This window comes from Galeopterus variegatus, unplaced genomic scaffold (assembly GCF_000696425.1).
Source record: "Galeopterus variegatus unplaced genomic scaffold, G_variegatus-3.0.2 Scaffold11418, whole genome shotgun sequence".
Taxonomy (NCBI): domain Eukaryota; kingdom Metazoa; phylum Chordata; class Mammalia; order Dermoptera; family Cynocephalidae; genus Galeopterus; species Galeopterus variegatus.
In genome coordinates, this window is record NW_007737529.1 from 20594 (window position 1) to 30524 (window position 9931).

The window sequence follows — 9931 nt, forward strand, 5'->3', positions numbered from 1 at the left end:
CAATGGCACAATGTAAACGTTCGCAGTGTGTCATACTTGGGTCATACCTCACTAGAAAAAGGTGGATGTCATTAGACTCTGTTTTCAAGCTCAGGACAGTTGGGAAAAGTAGGAGAACCTTACGTTTAAATAACCCGGCAGATTGTATGACGGGAAGTGGGGATCCGATCAATTCCCTTTATGGCTTGGCTCCCGGCTCATGTTCCCGGAAGCTGGCTCCAGGCCTGTCGGGTGGAGGGAAGGAGGGGACAGTGCTTCCCCACAGTGGCTGCAGCGCCGTCCTGTGCCTGTCATTCCTGCCTTGGAACAGGAGCTCCCCCGATTCTGGGACCCTCAAAGTAGAGACAAGACTAATGGGAAGGGCCTCTAGGAGCCACCTCTGTGACAATCCCCTCAGCTCCGAGACCTGAAGCCTCCCCAGCAACCTGGGCTGCTCCCCCCGTCCCTGTGCCACCAGGCAGCTCTCCAAGGATGGTAGACACGGTTAGGCGTAATCAGTGAGTGACTCAGGAGGAAATATCCAAAGCCTGGAGGATTTAACAAGGGCACTGTGAAAAGCAACTTACATACACCTCCCTCCAACACGCAGGCGGGCGAGGAAACAAAGACAGAACCTCGCAAAGAAAATACCTAAACCGTTTCACACTAATACACCAACGGCTTTACGAACGGCATTATGACCACCAAACGGGAAAAAATTCCTGTGTAAATATCCTGGATGAGACAAGACTCTTGGGCAGAATCTAAAGACGGAGAGACATGTTTTTACTGAGAGGAATGACCTCGCCCGAGAACCATGAGTTTGAAATAACGAACTGTATGTTAGGTACTTTATAAAAGATTGATCACTTTTACAAATCCTTATCATTCTTGTTTCTAATGACACTAATCTTGGTTGGTTTTGGTTGATAAAATGCCAGTTCAACCGGCTTGCAAAATCTAATTGACGTCAGCTGCTCCTTGTGCATTAATGTTCCTGTGCTGTTTCCCCAGGAGACTGACAGCCCCCGGGGAGCAGAGTCAGCCTGACGCCTCCCGGACAGGGGGCCCAGCAGTGTCCGGTCCTCTCAGTGCCCAGAGACCTGGGCTGGATCACTGCAGTGGGAGGCAAGAGCATGGGACTGAACGGCAGGAAACGTAGATGCTGCTGAAACCCGCTGACTGGCGATCGCAACCTGGGACCCTTGGGTTCCTTTACAGACTGTAGGCTCTGTCCCTGCCCACTTGGTAGCACTCGGGGAGGATCACGGTGGAAACCATGATGTAGATGCTGCTGAAACCCACTGACTGGCGATCGCAACCTGGGACCCTTGGGTTCCTTTACAAACTGTAGGCTCTGTCCCTGCCCACTTGGTAGCACTCGGGGAGGATCACGGTGGAAACCATGAAGCACCATTTAAACCACAGGCAGTGATTGTACCTAACGGTACCTAGACAATCACCGAGTGGATGAAATACTTTATGTATATGAGGCTCCCATTGCTGCTTTGCCCCCTCAATGACTGTGGCTATTTTGCCACCTTACTGGCATTTTACTATATTGTCAAACATACTTTTATTCAAACCAAGCATCTTGGGTGCTATAATGCCTTCACAGAAGGACTGAATCTCTGATGCTGACATGGAGCTTGGGGGAAGACAGTTTGAGTTACATTTTCACTCTGACCATAGGCTAATCCATTTACATGGCAAACTTAAAATTCTGTATACAATAAACAACATAAATATATAACAATACAAAACAACACCCCAAAAAGGAAATTTTTAAAAAAGAAGAAAAAAAGGGAGCTCTGTGATCATCGTGGGTGCTCTCTGCCTTTAGTTGAAGAACTAGCTCTCATGACTCGGCCCTGAGTAGAGCCGAGGAGGGTCTATCAATGATGCTCCAGGACCCCCAAAAGTCATGCCACTGCAGGATCCCTTTCCCACCCTTTTGGGAGTTGAGATGTTCAAAGCTCAAGGGACTATTTGGGCCATTCATGAGGCAAGAAATCACTCAGGTGCTGTGGATCTGTTGGGTTTCTGGTCGCTGCCTGCTCCGTCTGTGCCTGGCTGCAGGTTGGCCATGCCCGGTTCTTGGGTAACAAGAGTACAGTCTGGTGCATATTAGGACCTGTGACTGACAACAGGCATCTGACTTTGGTGTTGGTACCTGTGCAAGGAGGGAGTTAAAGTATAACACCCTTCAAATTAGAAGGCACGTTGAGACTGAAGAAGGCAATGGGCAGGTCCATTCAGTAATTAGAGATATTCATTAATTGGGGTGTCTTACAGACAGGGAATTTGGATGCACTGAAGAAATAGTCATCAGTAGATGAGAGCTCTCTCTCTCTGAGGTCAGATAATGTTTGTGTAGCAAAGCCCCTGTTTCTAAGAATAGCTTCGAAGAAACATCTTAAGAAAAATAAGTTAATAGCATCATTCACCTGGTGTCTTATGATTAACGAGTCAGTGGTTCTTGTGATATTGTGCTCTGGCCACTGATGCCACCTGCTGTAATAAATCATTCCCTCCCTGAAACCTAGGTTCCTTTCACAGCTGCCCTAAGGTTAAGGTGTAGCTGGTCAGTGAAGCAAAGGAATGAGGTTAAGCAGCAGCCAACGCAGTGGGTGGGGCACAGTATGGCACTGGTTTTGTTCACCCTCTGACAGTGCCCTAAGCCTGGTGTCCATCATCCATGGAACTATGGCTCCCACTATAGACCTCTAAGTTGTGTCTTCTTGGTTTAGCTGCTGTTCTGGGTTTGTATTAAGGAGCTTGCTGTGGTCCTCCACCCCACAGGGCAAAGGGATTTGGGAAAATGTGAGTGGGGAGTTTCCTACTGTGAGAAGCCGTGCTGCTCTCCCAGCGTGGCAGTCTGGATTGTGTCTTCACTGCCTCCTTGGCTGTTCAGTACCTCCTTAAAATGCTGAAAAGTACAGTTTGGAAGAAATTAGAAACTGATCTCATTCACTGTGCTAATCTGTTTTGATAACATCATCTCCTTTCACTGGGAGTCCCTTATGGATAAGAAGGCCATTTCCCTTGGTGTTCCTTTGGCTGTTTCCAGGTCCCCTGGATGGGGATTGATGCTCATACTCACTAAGGGGCCATGTCTTCCTATGGGGTCCTGGGCACAGTCCCTGGGGGCCACATCAGCCTGTGGGATCCTGGGCACAGTCACTGAGGGGCCACATCTGCCCGAGATGTCCTGGGCACAGTCACAGAGGGGCCATGTCAGCCTGTGGGGTCCTAGGTGCAGTTACAGAGGGGCCATGTCTGCTTGTGGGGTCCTAGGCATAGTCACAGAGGGGCCATGTCTGCTTGTGGGGTCCTAGGCATAGTCACAGAGGGGCCATGTCTTCCCATGGGGTCCTGGGCACAGTCCCTGGGGGCCACATCAGCCCGTGGGATCCTGGGGGCAGTCACTGAGGGGCCACATCTGCCCGAGATGTCCTGGGCACAGTCACAGAGGGGCCATGTCAGCCTGTGGGGTCCTAGGCGCAGTTACAGAGGGGCCATGTCTGCTTGTGGGGTCCTAGGCATAGTCACAGAGGGGCCATGTCTACAGGATCATGATCTATGATAAAATGGTGACTGGTTCAAAGCCACTAAGTTTTAGCTCATTTCTTAAGCAGTGATAGGTAACTGGAACAGTAGGGTTTTGACTAGCAGAGATGATGGTCCAGTGGCACCTCAGAGATTGGGAATGTTGAAGACAGGGCCATAAAGCTGTGAAGGTGCAGAGAATAGATTCAAGAATTGAGTTTGGGGGAAATTGGGGCAACTACAGGAAGTATAAGGAAAAAATTACTGTTGTGCATGTTTAAATAGAGAAATTGATTGTGGAATGGGTTTTATTTCAAGATTGTCAATTTTTTTAGGTATGAAAATGGTATTACAGTTACTTTTTTTAAAGGACTTATGTGTTAGAAATACAAACTGAAGGAATTATGGGTAAATGATACAATATATGAAATTTACCTTAAACTACTTTAGGAAAAAAGATTGGCAAATATTGATTTTTTATTATAAAACAAATTATACAGTCCTTGACCCGAATTTTGATGTGTACAGGGACTATGTTGTACATGGCTAAATAGAAAGCCTGAAGGGCATGTGTACACTATATATTCTCTAATTAATGGGGTGCCACTAAGATTCTGTATTTTAACTTTTATTATGGAAATTTATAAATATACATAAACAGAGAATAGTATAAAAATACTCTGTTGTCTTGGTCCATTTGGGCTGCTATAACAAAATTCCTTATAAAAAACAGAAATTGATTTCTCACAGTTCTGGAGGCTGGGAAGTCCAAGATCAAGGCACCAGCACATTTGGTGTCTGGTGAGGACTGCTTTCTACTTCACAGATGGCACCTTCTCCTTGTGTCCTCACATGGTGGAGGGGATGTGGGATCTGCTTGCGGATTCTTTCCTAAGGGCACTAATCCCATTCATGAGGGCCCCACTCTCATGACCTAATCACCTCTCAAAGACCCCCACCTCCTAATACCATCACCTTGGGGGCTAGTATTTCAACATATGAATTTTGGGGGGACACAAACATTCAGAGCCCCTGTATGCATCACAATTGGGGGTCAAGGACTTTATAATTGGTTTCATCCAAAATAAGGATCAATATTTGTCATTCTTTTTTTCTAAAATAGTTTAAGACAAATTTCATATATTGTATCATTTTACCTGTAATTATCTGGTATGTAGTTCTAATTGATAAGTCCTTTAAAAAAAGTAACTGTAATATCATTTTCACACCTAAAAGATATTAACAATCTTGAAAATAAAACCCATTCCACAATCAATTTTTCTTGTTGGCTCATTTGATTCAGAGGCAGGCTGAACGCAGGGCTGCACTGGTTTATTTGTTACTGTGGCCTCTTGACATCAGTGGCAGTCCTGCGTCAGACCCTGCCCTCTGCAATGCTGCCTGTGCTGTGGGGCTCCCACCCCGTGTGCATGAGGCTGATGGTGCCCTCATGGGCGATGCTGCTTAACATGCTCTGCAATCACCATACATCTGTGAACTAGAAGTTAGAGACGGAGCACTGCCATGGCCACTGCAGCATTTTGAGGTCCGGGCTGTTTTTTGAGAAAGTCAATCTGACAATATGTGACAAGGACATGAGGGATGGATTGGGATCCATCCAAAATGAGGCTCCTGAGCACCTGACCTCAGCTGGAGGGCAGGGGAAGAGGAAGGAGCAGACAGACCACAGAGTCCTAGGTAAGAGCACAAGGCTTCCGGGTGGTTTGGGTAATGATGACAATTCCTAACACTTACTAGTGCTATGTAGCAGGTTCTGCACATGTGATTTCATGTGCCAGTATGCTAGATATTTCCCTCATTTTACAGACCCAGGCCTTGAGAGGACAGGTGACCTGCTCACACAGTACATAATGCAGGAAGAACTGGAACCTGGAACCCAAAGCCTGTGTCCTTAGCTACTGTGCCAAATTGCAGAAACGGAGCCCCTGGGGTTAGTATGGCTCATAGGGGGAGAGAAAAATGTACATTACTGGAGTGAGTGTGGCCAGGCAAAGACTGAAAGAAACATGTGAGTTTTGGTATAGAGCTGACTGAGCTTTTTCTCAAAATGTGCTCAGAGGGGCCGAGCCTGTGGAGCACTCGGGAGAGTGCAGCGCTGGGAGCGCAGCAGCACTCCCGCCGCGGGTTCGGATCCTATATAGGGATGGCCGGTGCGATGCGCTCACTGGCTGAGCGCAGTGCGGCCGGTCACAAAAAGGACAAAAAAAAAAAAAAAAAAAAAAGTGCTCAGAGGAATACTTATATTGGCATCCCCCAGAAATCTCTTTTTCAGACTCTCGGGCCCCACTCAAGACCTAATAGATCAGAATTCTGGGTGGTGTGACCCAGGAATCTACATTAACAAGAACCTTGGGATTTTCAGACTAGGTTTGATAAACACCACAATAAAGAAGTGGACTTTAGCACAGACTACAAAAGAAGGCCATGCACTTGAGGATAATGACAAATTTAAGTGACTAGGAAAAGAAGGACTTTTTCACAGTGCCTCACATATAGTTTGCATTTTATAAGTGCTGTAGACCAGATGCGTTTGCCCCCTCAACTCATATGTTAAATCCTAGTCTCCAGTGTGATGGTATTTGGAGGTGAGGCCTTTGGAAGGTTATTAGGTCTTGAGAACAGAGATCTCATGAATAAGATTAGTGCTCTTGTGAAAGAAACCCCAGAGAACCCCCTCACCCTTCTGCCATATGAAGACATAGTGAAAAGATGCCACCCGTGAAGCAGAAAGAGGGCCCTCACCAGACACCAAATCTGCCAACACCTGGATCTTGTTCTTAGCCTCCAGCACGGTGGGAAATCGAATTCTGTTGTTTATAAGGCACTCAGTCTATGTTATTTTGTTATAGCAACTGGAACAAAGACAATAAGTAAACACATAAGCAAATGGAAAGGAGCTTAAAGCTCAAGAACTGACACAGGGCGTCCAGGCAGAACAGCTGAGTTTAGTGGCCTGGCAGAAGGAACGCTGCAGAGCACTCCTGGTTTATCAGAAGAGCTTTCTTTGTGGGGAACAGGAGGACTTTCATCACATTTGGAACCTCTTACTGAAAGAAGTGGCCACGATGGCCAGCTGGGGCCTCGTCAGCACCGCCTTTCCTCCCAGCTGTCCTCTAAATTGAGCTCTTCCATATGTGGGAGAGACACACGAGAACCCCCCTGAGTAGGATCAAAGGAACCCCAGATCCAGCGTGAATAGATGAAAGGCTTAAGTAGGTAAATGAGAGTGCTCTGTACCCTGTTTTATTAGTGGTGATCAAATTTGCTAACGATGTGTAAGACAGACAAGAATACTAGAGCCAAAGACATTTCACTCCAGAACATTGTCCTGGCAAAGGATGTTCAGTGGGCATTTTGAAAAATTGCTGTTGATATGGAAATAAATTGAATGGAATTGGATTGGATTAAATTGATACAGGCATGAATCTTATGCTTTTAACATTTCTTTTTATTTAGTGTCTTCCTGTTGGTATTTGAGTTATTTTCTTTTTAAAGAAATTAAAATAAATTATCAGTGGAAAGTTTTTAAAAGAGAATTGACTCAAACTAAACTATTATGTTACATATGGGCACAGGGGCTTCTGGTGTGCAGATAAAGTTTCTTGATTATGTTGTATATTTGATTTCTTTGCTTTTCTACACTATGTTATATTTCAATAAACAGTATGGAGTTTTCTCAAACAACTACAGATAGATCTTCCATATGATCCAGCAATCCCACTTCTGGGTATATACCCAAAGGAATGGAAATCATCATGTCAAAGGGACACCTGCACTCCCGTGTTCATCACAGCTCTGTTCACAATAGCCAAGATATGGAACCAACCTAAATGTCCATCAATGGATGATTGGATAAGGAAAATGTGGTATACATATACACCATGGAATACTACTCTGCCATAAAAATGAATGAAATTCTCCCATTTGCAACTACATGGATGAGCTTGTAGAAACATGTTGAGTGAAATAAGCAAAGCACAGAGGGATAAATACCGCATGTGCTCACTCAGAAGTGGGAGCTAAGAAAGAAGGAAAGAAAGACCACAGTGGTGCATTGGACTTGCAGAGGGAGAGAACACACGTAGGGATACATGGTGGAGTGGGGAAAGGGGGATGGGGAAGGAGGTCGGGGATAATTGGGGGTTAATTAGATGAGGGACAGGAGGTATAATCACAATTTGTGGTAATATGCATGCTGACAGTATGGATCTGGCCATCACATCTTAGGCACAAGTGGTGACAATTTGCTCTGCAATCCATGAATATTCATAACCAATAAAAAATAAACAATAAAATAAAGAAATTAAAATAAGTTATCAATGGAATGGTATTTTTTGTTGTTGTTGTTGCCCTTTTTTGTGACTAGTAAGGGGATCGCAACCCTTGGCTTGGCGTCGCCTGCACTGTGCTCAGCCAGTGAGCGCACCGGTCATCCCTATATAGGATCCGAACCTGCAGCGGGAGCACTGCACTCTCCCGAGTGTGCCACGGGGTCGGCCCAATCAAAGGAATGTTTTTAAAAGAGAATTGACTATGGGCATGGGGACTTCTGGTGTGCCGATAAACTTTCTTGATTATTACATTGTATATTTGATTTCTTTGCTTTTCTACATTATGTTATATTTCAATAATAATGTTTCATGTAGGGGGTACTCCTACTATTAGTGATGGAGAGTCCAGTAGTTTTTTAGGATGTGTAATGTTCTTCTGATCTGGGAACTGTAAAATCTTCTGGAAACCATTCCTGTTTTGCTACCAGTGGATTTTTCCTAGATCAAATGGCAATTGTTTTTATCTTATTGGTTAGAAAGTGCAGACTAAGCTTCAGGAGGATTTCTCATGGTCGGGACAGTCCTTTGGCAAAGTCTTCCATTGCTGCCCCTCCCGAGCACGTTGCTGCTGCCACCGCCGTCCCCGTCCCCGGGGTGTGGGCTTGCACAACTTGGAGGTGGCAGGTGAATGAGCCATCGCCTCTCCCTCCCTGAATCAGAACCTAATTCTAAGGAGATGTTTTCCTCCTCACCTCATTGGTAATCATTTTTTTTTCCTTTTTGTCTTTTTTTTACTGACCGGTAATGGGATCGCAACCCTCTGTGTCGCGCCCGTACCGGGGACCGGCAACGGGATTGCAACCCTCGGTGTTGCGCCCACACCGCGCTCAGCCAGTGAGCTGGAACCGGTCTCCACATGGGATCCGAACCCTCGGCGGGAGCGCTGCAGCGCTCCCAAGCGAAAGTGCGCCACCGGGCAGGCCCTGGTAATCATTTTAAAATAATTTTTGTAGGACCCTTGATTTGTCTTACCAATTCTATACTTAAAATAATAAAGTTTCTTTAAAAAATATATAGGCCCATGAAACTTAGGATTCCATATTTACTTTGTCTTATTTACATGAGCTGATTAAAGCAGAACTATCCCCCACCCTCTTGGAATCTTTGAATTAACAAAAGGTAAAATTGCCACTCTGCGTTTTCAGCTCTAAAGGGAAAGGGACGGGGTGAGAGGGCAGCGATGTAAGTCTGCGGCCAAACGGCGGACAGAGAACAGCGCAGGCAGGTGGCCACGGTCCGCACCGGTTCCGTGAACTCAGTTCTGATCATGTCAGGAGCAAGTATTAGTAGAGACTTGGGGGGGAGACGGTCCCCACGAGATACGTTAGCGGTCACAATCACTGTGCTTCGTGTGTTTTCTAAACCCTGCGAACAGAACACGAGCTTTCTGCTTTCTTTGATTTTCATCCTCATGATAAATTTCTTGCCCTCGGGCCAAAGTAAATACGCGTGTAGCTGCTTTTTGATCCCACCCCCCACTCCGCCGTCCCGCGGGGGTTTATGAGCACGTCCCGCACAGACGTCTTGTCTTGTGACCTTGTCTGTGTGGCCCCGTCTGGCACCCGGGCGCCTGGGGCAGCCCGCGTCCCCGTGACTCGGCTCTCAGGCCCGCTTCACCTGCTCGTGCCGTCGCCCGCTCCCCGCCACGAGCGGTCGGAGAGACCCGACTGCGCTTCCCGGGGAGGCGACCACACGGTGAGGCGGGAGCGCCCGGACCGCGTGCGGATCTTCGACGGGAAAGGCCCCCAGGTGTGGTCGCCCATCAGGGCCGCTTCGTAGAGGGAGCCTGGAGCGAGTGGCGAGGCGACCGGCTGAGGCTCGGGCAGCACCGTGTGGGACGCCGGCGCCGCGTTCCCGCTCGCAGCCCCCGCGCCCGGGTCCCTGGTGGCCGAAAGGCTTTTCTACGGCGGGGGCTGGGAGGGACACGTTTCCCCGACGGCAGCCTGCGGAGTCTTTCAAAATATCACAAGACGCACGTGAAGGGCAGCTCGGGGATTCAGGAACCTCCAAGGGCCGCTTCAGAAGCCAAGGAGGGAGCCAGGCCTGAGCCG